General features: G+C 44.5%; 1 long non-coding RNA gene across 1 annotated transcript; it reads right to left on the bottom strand.

Annotated features, from left to right (window-relative positions):
* Positions 1–10,271: 10,271 nt before the first annotated feature.
* Positions 10,272–17,311, bottom strand: LOC135263989 (uncharacterized). The gene is made up of 2 exons (XR_010332573.1): positions 17,049–17,311; positions 10,272–10,535 (listed from the first exon to the last, which is right to left on the bottom strand). It is a non-coding gene; the product is annotated as an uncharacterized LOC135263989 (long non-coding RNA).
* Between the last annotated feature and the right edge of the window lie 4,134 nt (positions 17,312–21,445).

Genomic DNA, 21,445 nt, shown 5'->3' with positions numbered 1-21,445 from the left:
AGGGAATTTCATTTGATGGAGTGCCATTGTCTCATTGGCCAACAGCAATCCCCTCTAGCCAATCAGGCACTCATCTGCGTGAGATGGACCGGTAAAAATAAGCAGCAGCTTAACATCTCCCTCTTCAGACAATAGCGAGTGCTCACCTACGTGCTCCTGAACGAAGGAGGCTAAGGCGATGGGCGAGAACGCAGAACATTAGGCATTCCAAAGTGCGGGAAAATAGCGAAACTACTGTATTTAAAAAATAAAGCACTGGGACTCAGGGTAAGCCTATTTATACACCATCCAACACACTTACACTGCAGACACACACACAAGAGAACTTGCCCATGTTTGGAGTTAAGAGGAACTTTGGGGTTGGAGGGGGCGAATCCTCTCGCAGTAAGAAGTTAACATTGCCCCAGCACGTCCCCAAACACAATGGGATTTCATAATTGTGTTGTTTGCTCTTACTGTAAACCGGCCTCTCCTACCTCTAACAAACACCCCCCCCCCTCGTTCCACTCCATTATTCCCAGGGGGGGGAAATTGTATTTCTTTCTCTGAAACCACTGTGTTGATGGAAAGAAACATTCACAGGACGTGGCCAATCACATTACCATGTGTAAACCGCAGTCACTGGGGGACACAGAGCGCGGAACAAAACTAGGATAACGCAGCAAATTTCGCCCAGCGAGCATGTATTGAGCTGTATGTCAGAGATCTGCATTCTCTCATTGTGACTCGGCTCTCGAGCGAGTTTATTTTCCCCATTTTAGTTTATTCTACAGCAAGGGTGTTGAACCCACATCCTGCAAAGCCTCAGCATCTGCAGGTTTTTGTGGATTCGATTCATTCGGTAAACAACATAGGCTTTGTAAACAAGGCAGGTTGACACTTTAGCCAATCGACGATTGACATTTTATTTTAGCGTTTGGAACACGCTCTTATCCAGGTCACATCTTTACATACAATCAGGGAATTGACCCCAGAACCTCTTTTTTTTGTTAGAACACTATCTGAAAAAAAGGGTTCTTTGGCTTGTCTCCATAGGGAAACCCTTTTTAGTACTTTCTGGAACTTTCTTCTATGGTAGGTGTGAAAAGTGAAAGCTCCAAGATTGAACCATTTTGCCCGACAAATAACCCTTGAACTAGATAGAGTTCTGCTGTGGAGACACAGAGGAGCCTTCGGGAAGGCCTTTTTTTGGAGACTGAAGCCCAGCTCCCTAACCATTACACAACACTGCTGCCCAAACACACGTTTGGAGTTAAAATGTTATTCTTTTTCCTTTTTTGGGAAAGTTAAGAGTTTGGATTGTTTGGGAAGTTTACAATGGCAGTGTCAGCACTCCAACCCACAGCCTCATAGTCAGAATGCCAGTCCCTGAACGGTTACGCCACACCGTCCGCGAGGCCAAGGGAACGATGACTCGCGGCGAAGGCTATCGCTAGCATTCAGGCCTCAGAGACCTCTCCGCGCGACGCCGTCTCGAAAGGGCGAAACACAAAAGCCCGTTCCCCGCCGAAGCCCGTGTGTACCCTCCATCACCCCCTCACGCTGCACCCAGAGCCCTGTTAGGTTAGGGACCCCGCGTGCGGGTCAGAAGCCGTGGTTTACGCGTGTGAATGGGGGGCGGGGGAAGGGGAACGCAGTCGCACTCCGCACCGCGAGGCTCCGATCTCTGAGTGTTTTTCTCTCTCGAGTTCGTTTAGCCGGGCCGGCCCGGGGGGGGGCGGGGGGGACGACGGTGAGCTGCTGACAATTGGGAGGGCGAGTTCCGGTGCCGAGAGGGGTACCCCGGGCCTCCGGTTTGGCGGCGCAACAATGAACGGAGCAGACAGGTGAAGAGCCGCGGGGACCGCGTTTCTATTGGCTCCTTACCGGGGCAGCTCAGCAGGCAGACCCCAAACGCTGCTCTGGGCCCGGGGGGGGGGGGGCCTGCGGACCTCCGCGTGGAGATTTTAGGAGATATGGTGCCGCGCCAGACAAAAGCGGCGGTTGGGTCTTCAATTCTAACCCCTGAAATGAGCAGCAAATGCCCTTTTTTTGGGAGGAAATAGATGTTTTATTTATTTCTACTGCTTTTAAAGGCACTTTTCACTGCTTTTCTACCCAAATTTAACTTAATGAAATAGGCCATTTTTTGGGGGGGGGTTTTTATGCATTAAAATGCCAAAAAAACAAAACATTTTGAGGGCAAGTGAACCTCTTAGGCAAATGTTTTCATTTTGTTGAGGAAAATGCAAAAACCTTCCATTCATAGGCCATTTCCATTCATTCAGTATACAGTTCAACAAATAATCACATTTGGTTGGAATATGCTTCCTGACCTTAAGTGATGTTTGTTGTTTTTGTGATTTGACTAAATTCAGACTTTCTTTCCGACTGGCACATGCACAGATGGGCACCAACATATGCTGAAACATATGCCCTCTGCCCCATGATGGCAAAAGTGCCCTTTTGGCAGTAGCAATTTTATTTTAATTTACCACAGGTTCCCTGTTTTATTTTGATGATGCCCTGTAAAAAGTTGGTCCACGGCCCTGCATTCTGAATAAAATAGAATTCAAAAATTACATTTACATTGAATACACTTGTTACATATATTACATGCATGCAATTATCACTGAACATCTTTTTTAAAATATAGGTTTACTACTGACACAACAACAAAATCAAAAACCCTATCATAGATTATTTTTCACTTCAAACTCATATGCATATCACTTGTCATGCCAACAAAAGAACAGTGGCTGAGCAATGGAAGAGAGAATCTGTATCTCTCTCTCTTTCTCTATAGGTTTGTTTCTGTGTCATTCCTCTCTCACTCCTCTCTCGCTCTCTTGCTCCTTTCCCCCCCTCTCTCTCTATCTCACTCCTTCCCTCTCTCACTCTCTTGCTCCTTTCCCCTCTCTCTCCCTCCTTCCCCCTCTCTCTCCTTCTCTCACACTTCTTTGCACCTCTCTCTCCCTCTCTCCCTCCTTCCCCCTCTCTCTCAGGGTGATTTACATACTGCGGCAGCACTCCATTCAGTTCCCACTCAGTCATGTATATCGCTGTCATTCTTGCTTCGGAAACGGGCGAACGGCCACTAATAATGAAAGCGCAGGCCGTCCCACAATGCCTCTGGGCCGGAGCGGCGGTTCAGCGAGGCCAGCGAAACGCCAGCTCATGAGCGAGCAGGGCTGAGTTCCGTAGGGGTCGACCATATTAAAGTTTAAGTGAGGACAGGACATGAGGTGCGTGCGTATTTATTTTGGGCATGTCAAAGAAATTTTAAGACTACACGCTGTGACTTATTTCTGAGAGCTAACCTTTAAGTGTTGAGCTCGTGTGTGTCCCAGACTGCTACCCGCTGCTGTGGAATATTATTGCCCCGTATCGGTGACCTTCCACCTCTTTAGCACCGTTTACACTGGACGGCGAATAACCCACGGTCGCAAAGCGTTCCTTTGAGCCGAAACATCACCACCCCCCCCCGCCCCTCGTTCATTTTAACTCCGCGTACGTCGTCTCCAGACAGACGAGGAAGTAGCCGCCCCACCAGTGTTACTGCGCTATTTGTCAGATCAAAGCGGGGACGGGGATGGCGGCTGACGGATTGGGCGGGAGCAGCGGGCCCGGGCGCCTGTCACAGACGCGTCAGCCGCCAACCACACGCCGGCGGCCCACGCCAATCGGCAGGGCGCTCACGTACGGCGGCGGGCGCGGCCCGCTATGTCACCGCGCGTCTGCGGAATGGCGGAGGGAGGCTCTCAGGATTCCGCTCAGCCGCCAAAAGCCCAGCTACGCTCCAAATAAAAAAAAGAGAATAAAAAAACACAAGAATATTAAATAAACTGGCTGTTATTCAGATCACCAAAACCCCATGGGGCCAAATTATTACTTCCCAAGCACAATTACTACACCCCCCGCCCCCCCACTCAACAAAAATGTTTTATTTAAAAATACTGGTAAACTGAGGTCATCCAAGGTAGCGCTACCTCTTTAACAAAACAACGAACCGCGACCAATCGCCTTCCGACGCATGCTAAGAAAATGAGATCCGTTGCGCGTTCGAGTCCGCGCGCGGGAATCAATAGTTATTAGGTGATGAGAAAACTATCGAACGATGGCGTTTTTGTGAAATCTTTGAAAGGCCGGCCGTTTAGCCGATGTCAGATCGCTTTCGCAGACGGCGGGGTGGATGATTTGGCGCTCTGCGGGGGCCGCGACGGCGCGGAAGAGCAAAAAGCACGTCCAATAAAACTGAAACCCGGCCAAGAAGACAGAGCGCGTTAAAAGAAACGTCTCAGGGAGGGGAGGGGGAAAAAATGCATGCTTCAAAAGAATCACTCTCGGCGGGAGAATCACTGGCTCTTCGGTGTCACATGATATACGAGTTGTCATCTTTTTTTCGGCTCGCAAATAGAGGCATCGGGCGAAACCTTCCCGAAAACGTGTTCCTGAAAGCAGAGCGCTGCCCGGACGAATGGCGCGGTTTCGCTCGGTCCCGTGTGACTGCACTCTGCAGACTGTCTCCTCAAGGTCCCTGCTCCATATGTCATCCACTCCATTTGATCAGGCAGGTCTTTGGTGTGTGTGTGTGTGTGAGGGCGTGTGAGTATATATGTGTGTGTGTGTGTGTGTGTGTGTGTGTGCGTACGAGCGTGTATGTGTGTGCGCGCGTGTGTATGAGTGTGAGTACGTGCGTGTGTATGTGTGAGTGTGTGTGTGCGTGTGTGCGTACATGCGCATGTGTGTGTGAGTGTGTGCGTATGTCTGTTTGTGTGTGTATGTGCATGTGTGTTCCCTCATACTCAGCCAGTCTTACTCACATCAAGCTAGTCTCATTCACATCCAGCCTGTATCCCTCACATCCAGCCTTTCAGGCGGAGGGCAATGCCCGCCGCGTGCAGCACAGCTCGCAGAGCGCCGTTACTATCCGAGCACGCTCCGCATCGAGCGCCCGCCGGAAGAGAGAGCCGAGCGGAGGCGGCGGTACAACACAATGCACAGTCTCCAACTGCCACTCTGCTCGGGGTAATTTGTCTCTCAGATTTGTTCGACCAGATTATTTCCAGTAATCGTACCCCAGAGAGGTTTCTATCTTTCGTACCTTCAGCTTCATACTCAAAGTAAATGCCGGTCTTTTTCCACATTTTACTCCGTCACAATTTTTAAGTTCATTTTTGTCTATTTGGAGCTCTTAAGAGCCGGTCGGAGACCGTTCCGCGAAAGAATTGAACGACGATGTCTGGCCTCGTCGTCTGGTTTCTCTCGCCAATTATTTAAAAATGATCTGGACTGTTAGAGTGTTCGATTTAACGTGTGCTTAGAATGCAAAAACGACACTCCACTGGGGCAGGGATGTTTCGTGCCGCAATAGATTTTATGAAAACCTACGCGCGTGACCCATGGACAGGGTAAGGCCAAATTGAATTTACATTAACTAAAATTACATTCACAGGATACGTTATTATAATGTAGTGATAATTAGAAAAAGTGAAATTAGAAAAAAAAAAAAAAACATGTTTTAAAGCCTTTCTTTTAAAAGCCCTTATGACTCACTGTACCTCTTGTTTTCTATTCCTTTTTCCTCCACGTCTGATATTGAATGGAAAAATAAAGAAAATGACATAATCCTCCTTCAATCCGATCTTCTCCTTCCCTGCACTGCTGCCAAGTGACCTGCGGAATAAGATGCCGCTGCCAAAACTCGCAGTCCCCTCGAGACCCGGCAGAATGGTCGTCGCTCACGCACCCCCCCCCCCCAACCCCCCCCTCCCCCACCACCCCACTATGTGCACACGAAAATCAGTTGTCCTTGCATCAGTGACCCCCCATTGTCCAACCAGAGCCCATCCTCCCCCTCATCATGTGACACAAGAAAATAATAAACCCTCCCAGGCAAACTGGCTTGGGAGCCCCATTTGATAAATTATGAAAAAATTGCAAGGAATTCTGCCCAAGGTAGGCTGTATGGCACTTTGGAGAACACACTGCAAACTTTGCTTCTTTCATCTTCTTTGATCATCCTTTCATTTCATAGGATGTGCACTTGGGCCATTTAATCAGAATGCACTCCAGTGTCAACATGTGAAGTCCAGCCATCTCTTACTTGCCATCATATATTCCTCTATAGCTGTAAAATTCCCTGGATAAGAGTGTGTGCTAAGTGTTAATATAACTAATTCAATGGCTACGTTGCATTGGAAACGTCTTCAAGTCTTTGTACTGGCTGTTGACTGAAGAGACTACGAACCATAGAGGTTGGGTTTTCCCAAAAGCACTTCTGTCTACGAAGAAAGAACACGACGATAAACAATCATGAGAACGAGATTTCCTATTTAAGCTTGCCATTTGTGTCTCCAGTACCTTTAAGATCACATGGACCAAAAAAATCCAATACACCTCAGTATAGATCACATACTCTGAATGCACAAGGACCCCTTTCTCATCGAACCAGTACTCCTGGCACTTCAACCGCGGCTTTCTTTTTCATCGCACAGCGAGACTCCAATCGGTAAACACTCCGCTGATTGTTGGGATTCGCGGCTCAAGTTGTGTTTCCCATCAGCAGAGCCAGAGTACACAGAGAGAGAGAGAGAGGGAGAGCCGCCAGGGCTCTACGTGTGTGTTCTGGTTTCCTTTTTTTCACTCCTGGAAATGTTTAAGGGGAACACGCTGACCTTTGCATCCATAAAAAAAAAAAACAACCCGCAAGCATCGCTTGAAGATTTACGGCAGTCTCGGCGAACGGAAAGCAGATGTGCTCCAAACACGGACCTGCAACTCGCGCGGGTATTGGTACGTGTCCATCCAGCATGCACATACATAACCGCTGGCAGAATGTGTGCCACATCAATGGGATGCTTTCTCTGGAGTCACACTGTTGGAACAGATTGAACAGTTAAGTCACACTGTTCAATCTGACTATTTGAACTGCAGACAGTCACTGCCGCTGCAGCACGTGTCCATCATTTCCTGGGTTTTCGCAAGAGAAAACGGGGCCTGGTTTCTTAAGACGAATACTTAAGAGTATGAAAGAATTGTTTTAAATGTATGTTTAAAACCCAAATATACAATATTATTCAATATGAATATAAGAAATACTAAATATAAGAACACGCCATGACATAATGTGGAAAGCACAATGGAAATGCATATACATTTCGAAAAATAATGGAAAAGAAACGCATAAATTATTGCCTCGAAATGAATTTCATGTGTGCGTAGCATTCCACGCGTGCATCCAGCTGAGCCGATTGATCCGCGTGCAGCGATGCACCAAATGTTCCGGATCAAATCCTGACTGCGGCTCGGAGTCCTGCGGGGAGGCACAGCGCTGTCCGCAGTGTCACCCTGAAAGACAGGCTTTCAGTCAGGAAGCCGTTCCCAGGCTCGTCGTGCAACAGTGACCCCTCGCGGCCGGTTTTGTCCGTGCCGGTTTGGCAGGCCGCAGCTCAGCCGGTGGACTGCGAAGTGACAGGAAGGAAGCAGTGGCTGGTTCGTCTGCACGCACTGTGGGGCAATGTGTGTGCCACTGTCCATCCTCCAAAACTGAGAGGATGTCCACTGTTGCAGCCTAGAGTAATGAATGGGCCTTCTAAATAGACAAGGACAAATGTCAATTTGTTTTATGCATTTATACGTAAAATAAATTTATAAATAGAGCGAAAACCTGATTTTACTAAGCACAAAACACGGGTTGAAAAACTGAGTGGGATATCTTTTAAAACATTAGTTGTGAGCAACATTTTCATGAAACACACCATATACGTGTCCAAGATACTTTAGGTAACATTTTCTTGATATTATTGACGTTTTTTGTTACTACACTGTCTATAAGAATCTTTGCCTGGTAGTTTCTTATACTCATTACCACTTAGGAAAACTGGGAAATTATCAGAAATATCAGTATGCAATATGTCAGATTTCACCACATCACAATATAATATGTTATTTATCAAACTGATTCTCTTTACAGGAGAAAACTTAAATAATAATAATAATGCATTAATAATGCATTAGGCCCAAAAAATAATCTTAACTTGAGCTATGAGGTAGATATTTGACATGGCAGAATGAATTAAAGAATGAATATGGATCAAAACAGCTGTTACAGTCCTTGCGATCATTATCATGCAGTTCAAATGGATGGAAAACCCAGTTATAATTGCCTGATGTTAAAAAAAGTCCTTATCTAATGTGTTTCCTGAAAAGAAATCATCAGTGGACAAGTCCATGATTAGCTTAAAAGAAAAAAAAAGATTAAACACATACAAAAACATTAAAGTAGGTCAAAGACAAGACAGAGGGTGGACAATGAGCTGATCATATCTTAAATAAGCAATATTTCCCTGGCTGCGTGCTGCTTTAAGTAGTGGGAGCAGTTCTTTGAATTTCAACTGCACTTTCTCAGAAAAGTCTTCAGTAATTAAGATTTCTGTTCCTTTCAGTGATTTTCCCTCTTTAGTATTTCTTCTTTGTCTTCAGTGGAGAACTTTCTTGACAATTGATCTTGGCAGACCAGTGCTTTCAAATTGTACAGTTCCCTGTAAGTTTTCTCTACCGGTTTTCATGGGGTCCAATCCTAGTTTTAACACCAAAATCTGTTCAGCTTTACCCTTAGTATGACGCCATGATTCATTTATTCCATCAGGGACAGCATGAACCAGGATATTGTTTCTCCTCAACTGATTCTCCAGGTAATCAAATTTAACTGAGAATTTGTCACGTATTGTTTTTAAAAAACAATTTGACAGTATTGCTGTTGAGCTAATTATTCAAATATTCCATATTAGGGCTTCCGAACCCTGAGATCTACCATCCTGTAGGTTTTCATTCCAACCCTAACAAAGCACACCTCATTCAACAGCTAGAGATCTCGTTGAGCTGCTAATTAGCAGAATAAGGTCTGCCAAATTAGGGTTGAAATGGAGACCTTCGGGATGGCAGAGCTCAAAAAACAGGGTTGGGTTGCCCTGATCCAAATCATGCCGGGAGAATTTCAATCCTGCGGCTTTAACAATGGAATTATTTCTGCATTGTGTAGCATCCACGACCATCATTCCTACTTGCGGCAGAATGGCATTTAAAACAACTCAGCAAGCCGTAATCCACGAATAAATGGACGTACACAACGCTCCTGTTGAACAGGTTTACTTTTATATTCGCTTACAAGTGAAAACTCCAACTGAGAGGGTTCTGACCTCCAAGGCCAATAGCCTGTTGTATCCAATCGTGGGGGAAGAGATTCTCTCACACTCCCAAAAAAATATTTGTCCACAAATGTCTTAGCCAGTCATTCACAGTCTCCTTAATCAAAATTAGTGAGGATAGGTGAGGATTTGAAAGCAGCGTAAGGATTTGGATTTTGTTGTAGGAATGAAAAAAATGCAAATTTATCCTACTCACTTTTTTGTTTCCTTCTCGCTCTCCTACTCACTCTCTCACAACTCATCTAACAACTCATCCGCTGTAACTGTAAGGAGAAATCTCAGCACTCTCACACTCCTCCCTCATCTCCATTGCTCTCTCTAGACTTCTTCTTCTTGCTTCTTTCTCTAACCTGCCTGTTGACCTTGTTACCTCTACCTTTAACTCATGCCTCTCTCAGTCTCTTGACTCTCTTTGTCCTCTTGTCTCCAAACCAGCACGATAATCACCCCCTCATGCTCATGGCAGGCAGAATCACTCTGCTCCAGCAGAATCTTGCTGCAGGCTACCAATGACCTGACCTCATACAACACTTTCCTGGCAGCCTTCACATCTGCTACCACATTAGCTAAGACTTTTTTTTTTCCAGTGTAAGATCAATGCATGTGTGTCTAAGCCACAAAAACTCTTCTCCACCTTCTCTCCCTTGTTCATTCCCACTCCATACCCTCTCCCCCTGCCCTTTCTGAAGATGACTTTCTGCCCTACTTTGAGGGGAAGGTGGGTAGTATCCGGAACTCCTTTGCTGATCCAGTGATGTCCTCCTACTCCCCAGAACAAACCCACCGCTACACTGACCTCCTTCAAGATACTGGAGGACACGGATATACTCCAACTCATGACAACTCATTGTGCAACCACCTGTCTGCTAGACCCCATTCCATCAGCGGTACTCCACTATATATCCAGTGAGCTCCTTCCTTACCTGTTCCACATCGTTAATGACTTCCACACCTGTGGCTATGTTCCCTCTGTCTTCAAGATGGCTCATGTTACCCCCACTCAAGAAACCTACCTTAGACCCCTCTGATGTCAAGAACTATCGACCTACATCGCTTTCACCATTTCTGTCCAAAACTCTCGAATGAGCAGTGCTTAACAAATTTATTATCTTTCATCCATCAGAACAACCAGCTTGACCTGCTCTTTATAATCAACGTGTCGCAGTTCATGGCCAGGGCTCATCCAAGATCCTGTGTTGCGGTGACCTGACCCAAGGATGCCATGTGGAGGCGCTGTGGTACTCTCGATGTGTCGCGGTGTCCAGGTCTGTCCAGTCCTTTTGACCCCTCCTCCAGGTATGCCCACGGCCTGGTCTTCCAGCCACCGTTTGTTCCGCCATATATAACCTGTGTCACCAATAACGGCACTCACCTGTGGCACCGGCCTACAGCAATAGAATTATGGAAGTCCAAGAACACTGAAAATTGCACCTTGCGGCAGATTTTTTGTGAGATTTGATGGATTATGCCCAACGTTGTCCTCACACAAAACGAACATTTGTCAGCAAAGAAAGTACTATATTTCACACAGTGCATGCTTTTATTATATATGTATATGTTTTCATTTTATGAATGAACATGAATAAACACAAATACATTAGGAGAAAATAATGACAGTTAGTGAATTTTGTTTCCAATGTATGCAGAATACTTTGGAACACAATTCTGGACTATTTTTGGATGGTAACATATTTTTGGATTGTAACATATGCAGTCACACATTTTCTTTACTAAATTTAATTAGCTACAGCACAACAACTGAGAACGCCTTTTTGTCAATAGAGAAACCTGCTTTTAAATATAATTGTTTTATGGATGGGAAGAGAATGCCCAGAGTCGTAACGGACACCACACAGGCTTTGCCGTGTTACGCACTGCACAGAGTCCTAACGTGCTCTCCTCTTCACCTCCTCACTCCTCTGTCTCTCTCTCACTCCCCCCCCCCCCCCCGCGGTCCTTCAGACGCCAGCTCCGTATGGTCCTACGTGTCCCTCCCCACCTGGCCACATGATTCACACCTCACAGCCACATCCACAGCCATGCGTCTTCCGGACGATTCCGTGGGAACGTTCCCCGACCGGGCTAGGAACAATTAATATCACAGATGGAGGTCTCCTCCCCCCTCCCCTTTCTAATGTACACTGCCATGCCCTCGAAGTCCCACCTTCCCTCTCAGAGACTAAACTATGGCTCCAATCTGGCCTCCCGCGTCATCACTGCCGTGAAGAATGTTCCTCGTCCTCCATCTGCTCTCTCTCCCTCACAGGTTCTTTCCTCCTCCCTTCTCTCTCACCCTCCCGCTCTTTCCTTCTCTCTCTCTCTCTCTCTCTCTCCCTACCTGCTTCGTCTCATCCTCCTCCTCCTCCTCCTCCTCCTCGCGTGGTTGACGGGCGCGTCTGTACGCCGCGGCGAAGGTCGCGGACTGTGCGGGCAGGGTCAATCCGAGTTCACGACCACACATCCGCCAGAGCCACCCGCGGTTTTCCTGACTGCCGTTATTGATTTTGAATGTGCACTACGCAGAGATTGAACCCTTAGATAATACAAAAGTCTAGATGAGAAAAAAAAAACTAAGATGGAATGTGTGCTGCTGGTCATGCAATGCAGATACTCAACTGCGTATGTGACCTAATGTCTACTGATAGCCCTCCTACCTCACCCATGTTCAATTACATTTATTTTCCCCAATACGGTGCATTTGATGGGCGAATAGTCACTGCATTAAACAGAGCATTTGAGTGGCCCAAGTGGTCTAAAATCTGACAGCACTATGATGAGAGCCAGTGACAATGCAAAGTCTGTCTGCTTAAAGCATCACCAATACTACGGGGATATTCCTTGAAAATGTGCTCTGTTTTTCAAAGGTTTTTTCCAAAGCAAGAGCATGCCTTCACAGAATAGCCACACTACTGCAATAACCACAGGTTATATTATTTTGAGGCATGAGGCGATTAGTTTGATCTCTGGTCCTCCTCAGGACCTTGACATCCAAGACAGCAATCTGTTATGGGCTGAAAGAAAAACACTAATGTGATCCACAATGGTCCGAGGGTATACACAGCGAGAACCACTCAATGTTTATTCATATTCTGGGAGTTAGTTCATGCACATCTCTCAAGGGTCACCGAATGCATAAATCAAAGTAGGAAAGTGAGGCCGGGCAAGTTTGATGTCTCTCGCATCGTTATTGCTACAGTCTCACTGGAACATATTGGTAACATAAAGGCATCACTAGAAGAGAAGAGAAGAATCTCACAGAGAGCATTACTGCCCCCGTGTGGATTACTACTGCGTAGCATTTTATTGAAAAATCATGGGATACACCCTTACCCGTCCAGGGGTCTGGCACCACTGACATGCTAGTTAAATCCAAATTAATTTACTGTCGATTTGCTTGGATTACAAGCAAACGTACAAAGAAAAAAGAAACAATTATTACAATAATACTAATAATAATAATGATTATCATTATTATTGTTATTATTATTATTATTGTTATTATTATTAATAATTATTATTATTATTATTATTATTACCATAATCAGCAACATCATCATCATCATGTCATCATGTCTGGTTTGTCACCTGCAAAATAGCAGTTTGGCAGCCGTTTACAAACCATTTTCTGAAACTGCCCCAGTACAGTTCCCAACATTAATCTTATATGACTACTGTAGCTGCTGTACCTCATTTCTTTAGATATCGTCCCTCCTGTGTCACCACTTAAATGTGGATTTTACTATGTTAATGGTCCTAGGAATCCTATATGAAAGCCATTTCAGTTTAGCTATGTATCAAATCTGTAACATCACACAGATGGATACTATGAACCACATCAAACATACATCATGCTCGCAAATATTTTCAATATTTACATAGCAAAGAGAGTCCATACCAAGCCAAACTCAATCATTCAGACTTAATGCCATATTGTAGAAGAAACATGTTACTTCAGACCCAAGCATGAACTCCTGTTTCCATGGTTACAGCAAGTTATAGCATCGCGTCTCTGTGCCTTTGTTCATAGGAGTGAGTGTGTAAGATGGAGCTAGATAGAGATTTTTCTACTATAGCACCACCATATAACATTTATGAGGCTATCTGAGTTTGAGTCTTCATTGAGAAAGGATGTCTTTCATATTTATTTATAATTGTGCATCAGTAACTTCAGTCCATCAACTTGTAAATTAAATGCAATGCAAAGGCAGCAGAACTTGAACTTGAGCTACACAAAAATTCTATGCATTTAGTATTGAATATTGTACTGTATATTATAATACAGTATTGGCTGATGACATACAGACAGACAAACAGACAGACATACATAGACCTGCATCAGGGTTGTTCAATTAGTGACCTCGGGGCCAAAAGTGACCCACCACCAATTTCCTCTTGGCCCTTTGATCCGGAGGAATAAATTCAAAAATTTTTAATGGTCACAACACCCAGGTCTGGATCACCACAGTGTCATCCTACCTCCCACCAGCGACAGAAAATTAACCCTTTGAGAATAGGCGCTTTAGTATGCTCTTTCAAAATGCTAAGTCAGTGTTCTAGAACTCCATTGCACTTTCAGTCACTAGCAGCAATTGCTACATCAGCATTAGAATGTTCAATTAAGAACAATCTAACCACATGTGTGATCCTACACCTTAAAGGGTTAAATAACACATGAATATGCAAAGAACACCTCAATGGTGTGTGTACACGTGTGCTTAGGCCTCACAGGAAATGTTTGGGCATTATGACTCATTTTTAAAAGGAGTCGGTCCTAGAGAAAGCAGCGTGAGGGAAATGGTTAAACCGGAATTGTACAGTCCCAGGACACCCAATCCTCTGGAGGCAAAAACGATATCCATATCTGACCCCGCTGATTATATAATAAAAGGCAGGGGAAACGTTTCTGCAGACGAATGACAGGGGGGAAGAAAAAAAAAAAAAAAAACTTTATAATGTATGATACCAGCGAAAACGAATAGATCCAAACGGCTGATCTCGCCAGCGGTCCGTTCCCCGAGCCGGGCGTTTGTGAAATGATGCGGGGAGCGCACACGGCTCGGCCGGCCCGTCTCCGGCGGCACCGGGATGCGCTCGCCATTTCTGGTCCCGCGTCCGCGCCTCTCGCCCGATCTGAAGCGATTAGCCGCGCGGCTCCGGGCGCAGGGGGGCGGGATTAGCCACGGCGCGGAGGGCGCGTCTGCGCCGGCGGGCCGGGGGGGGGGGTTCCTGAAGGCGACGAGCCGGGTTTATGAGGCGGAGTCGCGAAAAGGCGGGGAGTCAGCGGAGGGAAGGATTAATGAACCGGGGGATCCTTTTCCCGCTCTGGGCTTCTCCGGAGAGCGGCTAATTTACCTCGTCTTCCCCCCGCGAGTTTTCCCATCTCCGTGAAGTCATTTTCTGTGCCCGTGACTCCGGGGTTCGCCTCTTCTTTGTCATTTCCCCCAGCCATCTCTTTGAGCGGCTCTCTGGCCTCAAACCCGCTCACCAAGACAGACAAATAGGCTATTTGTGAATAAAAGTAGCCGGAAGGGTTGAATCTCAGATCGAACTTCATGGCCGTGCCCTCAAATAAAGTGCTAAAACATAAATGTTGTTGCCTAAAGCCGTGTAAGTGTAATATAGCGTTAAACAATGCAAGCAAGAGCACAGTGTGGCCATTTAGGAAATTAATATAAACATACAACATGCGGTATCATTGCCTATGTCCATATGTATGATACCATTCCTAGCAGAGCTAGGGTTCATGTTTACCTAGCCTCACTTGTCAGGCTCATTACCTACAGTAGCCTACTGTGAGCCTGACCAGGGTTTGAATTACGGGGGGAGCCAGGGGGAGCTCAGCCCCCCCGAAGAGAGACCTGAAACCCCTGGTCCCCAACACAGACCCCCCCCTCACCCCAAAAAAACAGAGCCAGAGAGCAATTCGAACCCTGAGCCTGACCAGGTCCACTGTGCCACTCCAATGTGAGGCGTCTTATCTGCCTGGCCTCCACGGATGTGCCTTGCTAATTAACCACATGGTCAGCTATTCCAGATGAATCAGAACCCTGCGTAGGCGGGCACCAATGGGAGTGGTGACTGAGGCCAATGGCCTATAGCATAAACACAGACTAAAACCTAGCAGAACTTTTCCTTTCCAGATGCCACATAAACAGAATGCCCTCATCTTGGTCAAGACTAATCTTCATCAGATTCTCTCTCAAAATTCATGGCGCACAACAGAAACAATAAGAGCACATAAATTGCATTTTGCCTATTAACCCGGGCAGTGTTGGTGTATGATAAAAAAAAACTATCAAAATGGATTTAAAGAGACTGTGATTAAAATGGCCCGTTCCATGCAATTAGAGGCAGATGAAGGCATGCAAATGCACTCCGCTCATCGCGGGAATGACAGGAAGCCGACACTGACACTGAAATTCAAATTAAGCTCGTCTTAATTTGCACACGGACCATTTAGAGCACACTCACATACCGCTAATGGAAACAGCCAATAGCAATGCATTTTCACCTTGCACAAGACTTCAGACTATTCTTTAGCCACACTGTTAAACCTCCATCAAAAAGCTCAATTTTTAGGGTTTATCTGCATTGTTATTTCCGACACAGTGAGCCCTTTTGAAAAGAAGCTATTACCAAACAGTAGACATGTGGAATCTGTAAAATCAGTTTATTTTCATCATCTTTGTGTCTACTTAGGTATAGAGCTTATGTGTTCACCTCTGTGTGTGTGTGTGTGTGTGTGTGTGTGTGTGTGACTGAACAAGGTAAGCAGGAAAAGCAATGGATGCTTTTGAAGCTTGGAGAAATGGCTGTCTTTGGTATAATGAAGGAAAACTGATAAGATTTTAGGGCTACTATGACAACATTTCAGAGGGGCATAGGTTTGCACTCTAATGAGTGCCACTCATTCCCTTGATGCAGCCGGGGCAAAGCACCCTTTTGAAATAATTGGACTCCGGGGACTATTTGTATCAGTTATCAAAGTGGTTACTAATCAAGTGTAGAGTGAATGTGCATGGAACTCATCCTGTTTTGCTTGGGTTACGGGGTTATTTGACTTCAATGACTGTTGAAGATGACCAAGCTTCCTGCTGTGGTCTGATGTAGACACACAAGTGGACTCAAATGCCTTTCATAAACATCATATTAAAACCCTCAATGAAACTGAAAAAAGTTTTTTTTTTTTTTGTCATTCATAAAGCAAGTTGTGCACTAATTTATGTTGTAGACTTCAAATATTATTTTAGCTGCATATCTTCTTTCGCTGGGCTTACAACTTCCTTCTGTCTTAAATTAATACATTAGATATATATGAAATAAAAAATATATTATGTAACAAGGAAGTCATTTGTTACCAGTGTTTCACAGTCTGGCCGCAGTCGTGAGCTCTACCATACTCATACCGGCAGGCACTCATACACAGAAATGAAGGCTCGCAATTCTATTTTGCATTCATTAGGTTCTAATTTTTTTTTTTTAAACTCCTTTGCAGACTGATGTACAGATAGTGAAAATTGATCATTGGCAAACTAGCCATTCAACCTACAAAACATTATGCACATTAAAAATCACTGACTCAATAGGAGTAACAACCTGACAGCCCACTAGCTATGAGAATACCAAAAAGGTACTCTCTTCACACTGATTCAAAATTTGCTTTACTGCTTTGTAGCGGCGATGATCAATGCCATGTAAGCTAGATAGTTGTTTGTGGACGTTAGATACAGTGAAATAAAAACATACACAACGTTAAATAAATAAAAAAAACTTGGTCTGTGAAATAACTTCACCTGTAGTGCAGATGAGAGTAAGCTTATATTCACTACCACGCGTAGTGTCAGCTGTACTGTGACTTACCAAGACGGGTAGTTATCCAACAGACCACATCGCGCCGATCCCCGTTAATTGTCCTCCAGGTTGCATGGATGCGTAGTAGAATCAAAATGGCAAAGCTGCGGTCCTTCGTGTCCACAAGTCATTGTACATTCTATCTTGTCTGTCCACTATGAGGCTTTTAGCTTTCTAGTTGTGCGCGGCGTTGTAGCAAGGCCTTATATTATGTACATTACTTCCGGGTTTTCGCCACAATCAAGTTGGGCGTGGCAAATGGCAATTATGGATTCTAGCTGCAATTATATTGTATTTAGAATCAGTAATTATTTATTTATTTGAAATCCAGTTCCTACGTTTTACCATACATGAATTTACTTGAGGTTCTAGGCTAAAAGTAGCACTTAAGCATTTTTGTCTGAACATAAGTGTGTCTGTCAATATGACAATGTCCCTCTGTCCACAGAGTAATTGCTCGTTGTTCGACGTTGATATTACGTCACGAAGAGTTGGAGGAATGCCATTTTAATTTAGTCAGTTAAGATGAACTGAAATTCAGTTCATGCGTTGAAAATTGCGTAATGTGTATATTTTTTCAATTGATAAAGTGACTTTCATGTCTTGAATTGACTGAAATAAAATAAAATTGACCCAAACCCTGGTATAATCTGTTTCCTCAGTCACCAGATGAACTCAATAGGCTATTTATGGAATATTCTAGAATGATGTACGAGGTGCCATTTTCCACTTAAATCAACAAAGCAGCGTTTCTCATGGAAGAGTGGTCTTGTATTGCGCCTGTCGAATTCCAAAAGCTCGTCGATGCCGCCGTGCATACACGTTACACTGGCCGCACAAGGTAGCAAAACAGCCTATAAACTGACTGCACATTAGCGTTTCCATTTTTCGTTCACTAGATATAGTGGAGAGTAGTTGGGAGAAGGTTGATAAATGAATTTGAAAGATGAACGTATTGTTATATAAGATTGTATTTGTCTGTACCTGGGTTAACCTGATACCAATCTGCTCTTAAAATGAGGAGTGCTTTAGATTTGTACACACTGAGACAGGCACGTTAGTCTCTAAATGTAATCCATGCCTTGGTAGTAGTGCTAAAATAAAGTAATACCATTTAGATCGTATATTTTACTCTCAATAAGCTGCAAATCACCTCTGGTAAGGGAATCTCCAGATAAACATTTAAATTACTACACTGCAAAGTTTAGTGGAGTGCCCAAGGAATTTCATTTTCCCATATTTAGTTTTATTTGTTCATTCATTCATTTTACATGATGGGAAAGAGTGGTTTGGCCATCAAATACAGGTCACTGACTGACACTGAATGAAATAAAATAAATAAAAATGTATAATACATTTTCAGCGTATTTCATGTTTCTTTGAATACCGTTGCAGATTGCACTGCTGTGATTTCATTCACAGTAAACTCAAAGTGGGAGTGCATTTAGTTAGCAAGCCCGCATGGGGAATTGCTCCCGATACGTTCATAATATTGCACACCACTGCTGTTCTGCAATGGCTGCCGTGATAACCTCGATCCCACAGGTGTGCTCAACACCTCTTCTATGCACTAATGATGCATGTCAAAACTTGAGAACCTGCTCTCACCTTCAAGAGCCAGTCACAGACCAGCTCTAGCTAGCAGAGGCATTTCCGGACCTCTTGATTGGTGCGACTCTACCTCCCAGCTGCAGTGATGGACAGCCAGCCAATCAAGCAGCCAATCAGTGCAGCAAATTGAGTGCAAGGCGGCACCAGGCTGACTGACGGCTGCCAAAGCAGTTGAGTCATCTGGAAATCCAACAGGCTCGAAAACAGGAACTCTTAATCCACCATTTTGCTCAAGGTATTGGTCAGCCGGTTAAAAGGCACCTCTAAACTCCCCAAAATGATCGGTTTGGGACTGGAGTGCACCCCACTCTGCTGGAGGGCTGTCTTTACTGAACCTGCATGTGACAGGTCAACCTTAAAAAGAATAATGGGAACGAAAGCTCTCCACCCATTTATAATCCTTCTCATCCATTATCTACATTGCTGCACCGATAAGAAATTTCCTTGTTCGATTCCACGTTGTTTCTTACCAGTGACACACTGACATTCCTACTGTTCTTTTCAAAAATGAAACCTTAAATGTAAAGAAAAAGGACATTCTCAATGTCTGCCAGACTTGGGTTAAAATAATTAATTTATACACAAAGCTTTTAGACATTTTTTTAAAGAACCATCTATTGTCATCAACACTCAGAACAAAATTGGAAGCACAAAAATAATTTTTTGACCCTTAACATGATCTGGATGGCTTGATCTGGATGTTGAGTTTTCTGAGTTCAGATTAATCAAAGGACTAACTCAAGGGCAAAATGCTAACTTAATTCTATGGTCTGACCACACATAAACCTGATACAGAGGGAGAGAGCTTAGGAAGAAATAGGAGTCCAAATGGAAGGAACCGGAATAAAAGTTAGCGTACGTGCAGCATACAATCTGAAAATTGGAGATGGTCTAAATGGGTAAGTGCACTTCAGTGTAATTGCCTTTATTTTATTCGTGCATTCAGATGGTCCCAGGAGTATCAGGGGTCTTCCCAGAATAGAAACTCCGCACCCGACTGCTAATTACAGACGCAAAGGCACTGTGCCCTGCAACAGAGCCGGTCTGCTTCGGCACAGCATCCTGCGCCAGCCATGTACCCCCTGGCAGGGGGGGGGGAGGCGGGCACTGCCCAGTCCGCCGTTAGACACAGCCACCAACTCTTTAATGGGCCCTTTAAAAGCAGGGTGGCTAACGGCTACTGCGGCTCCACCTCTGCCACAGTTATATACAAGAAGGCAGGGAGAGGGAAGCGCATGCGACCGCGGTGATGTATCCTTACTACACGCTGCCACCTGCTGGAGAGTCCCTGCGATTGTACACGCGGGACAAAGTTTGGATGCTGAAATGGAAATTATGCAAGGCAGGGCTTCTGTGCAAATTCCGGTGGCGTATGCAATTGTTCTTAAGACACTTTTAGTGTCCAATATCTGGCGGTATTACAGCCCCCTCATGGTGAAACCCCCTCTCCTGCTTTATTAACCAAAGAATGGGTGGAGCTAATGTGTGCCAATCACCAACTCAGGAACCAATCAATTTTCCCCTCCACTGATGAGGTCATGATGCATGATGAGGGGGTAGTGATATCAGGAAGTTGTACTTCAGAAACAGGATTATGTACATCATTGGGAAGTTGTAAACAGAACATTCCTTCACTGAACTTTTCATTTTTAACCTCATCCAAGTTTTATCCTTAAGTGGAACAACACATTTCCCCCCTAATGACCTCAAATAACATCAACTAGTGAATTTTAAAACAAAACAGTTCCCATTTAGTTGTAAACAAGTCGCTCACAAAATGAAAGCTCAAACCATGTTGGCTCCACCAGAAACCAAAAAAAAGAACCACAAGGTAGAATTCTAGTGAGCTTTATTTCCATACAAACTTCCAGTCACTTCAGATAGAAACCATTGCACTTACAAACCCATTTCTTAATAAGCGTCACTAAAAAACAGCCAATTCAAAAAAGAAAAGAAAAAACAGATCTTAAAATAAAAATCTGTGAGGAGTAAGCCTCACCTTAATTTTGGTTTGAATGTCAAGTTAAATTGAAACAAACTTGCCCTTTTGCTTGTTTTTAGACATTTTCTTCTGTTAACAGATAACACCAAATTGCCACATTTCAAACAAAAAATCTTCCCAAATCTTTTATGGGCATCATTTTTTTTTTTTTTTTTAGGTGTTTGTTTCCCAATGCCAGATTGTGCAGTGGATGCACACCCAGGTGTATTCAGATTAAAGTCCACTGCTCCAATCTCCCAAAAAATAAAGAAAAATCCGATGCATCAACATCAGAGGTTTGAGACTCAGCTTAAGGTCTTAACGGTACTCTCCATACAATAACTGCAGTCTGGACATGAATGCATCGAGGCAGATATCCCATAACCCCCCACCCCCCAAAATAAATAAAGAATGAGATGTATCTATAAAAGCTCATGTCAGGCTCAAAGCCGAATTTTTAACACTAATAAAGTGTAAGATGCTCCCCATCTCATTCTTCAAAATTGAAAAAAAAAAAAAAGAACTCTCCCACAGAAATGGAGACCGCTTCAGCTCCTTCCACGATATACAGACGACGGTCATGTTCCCCAAATGAGGACGATGCTTCCTGCTTCCCATTTACACAGGAAGGAGCACAGTGTTCCCATTTACACTGTGGGGGGTATTTAAAATAAAAAATAAAAAACAGGCAACTGCCAATCTGCCTGTAGTGTCGACCTCCGTTCTGCCTCCTGTGAACCACACAATTCCCCAATTTATCCCACCCCCACCCCCACAATTCCCCCACTTACAAGTGCGTGTGTGTGTGTATATA

The sequence above is a fragment of the Anguilla rostrata genome, chromosome 9, assembly GCF_018555375.3.
Source record: "Anguilla rostrata isolate EN2019 chromosome 9, ASM1855537v3, whole genome shotgun sequence".
Lineage (NCBI taxonomy): Eukaryota > Metazoa > Chordata > Actinopteri > Anguilliformes > Anguillidae > Anguilla > Anguilla rostrata.
This window is presented reverse-complemented; position numbering and strand designations above follow the sequence as displayed.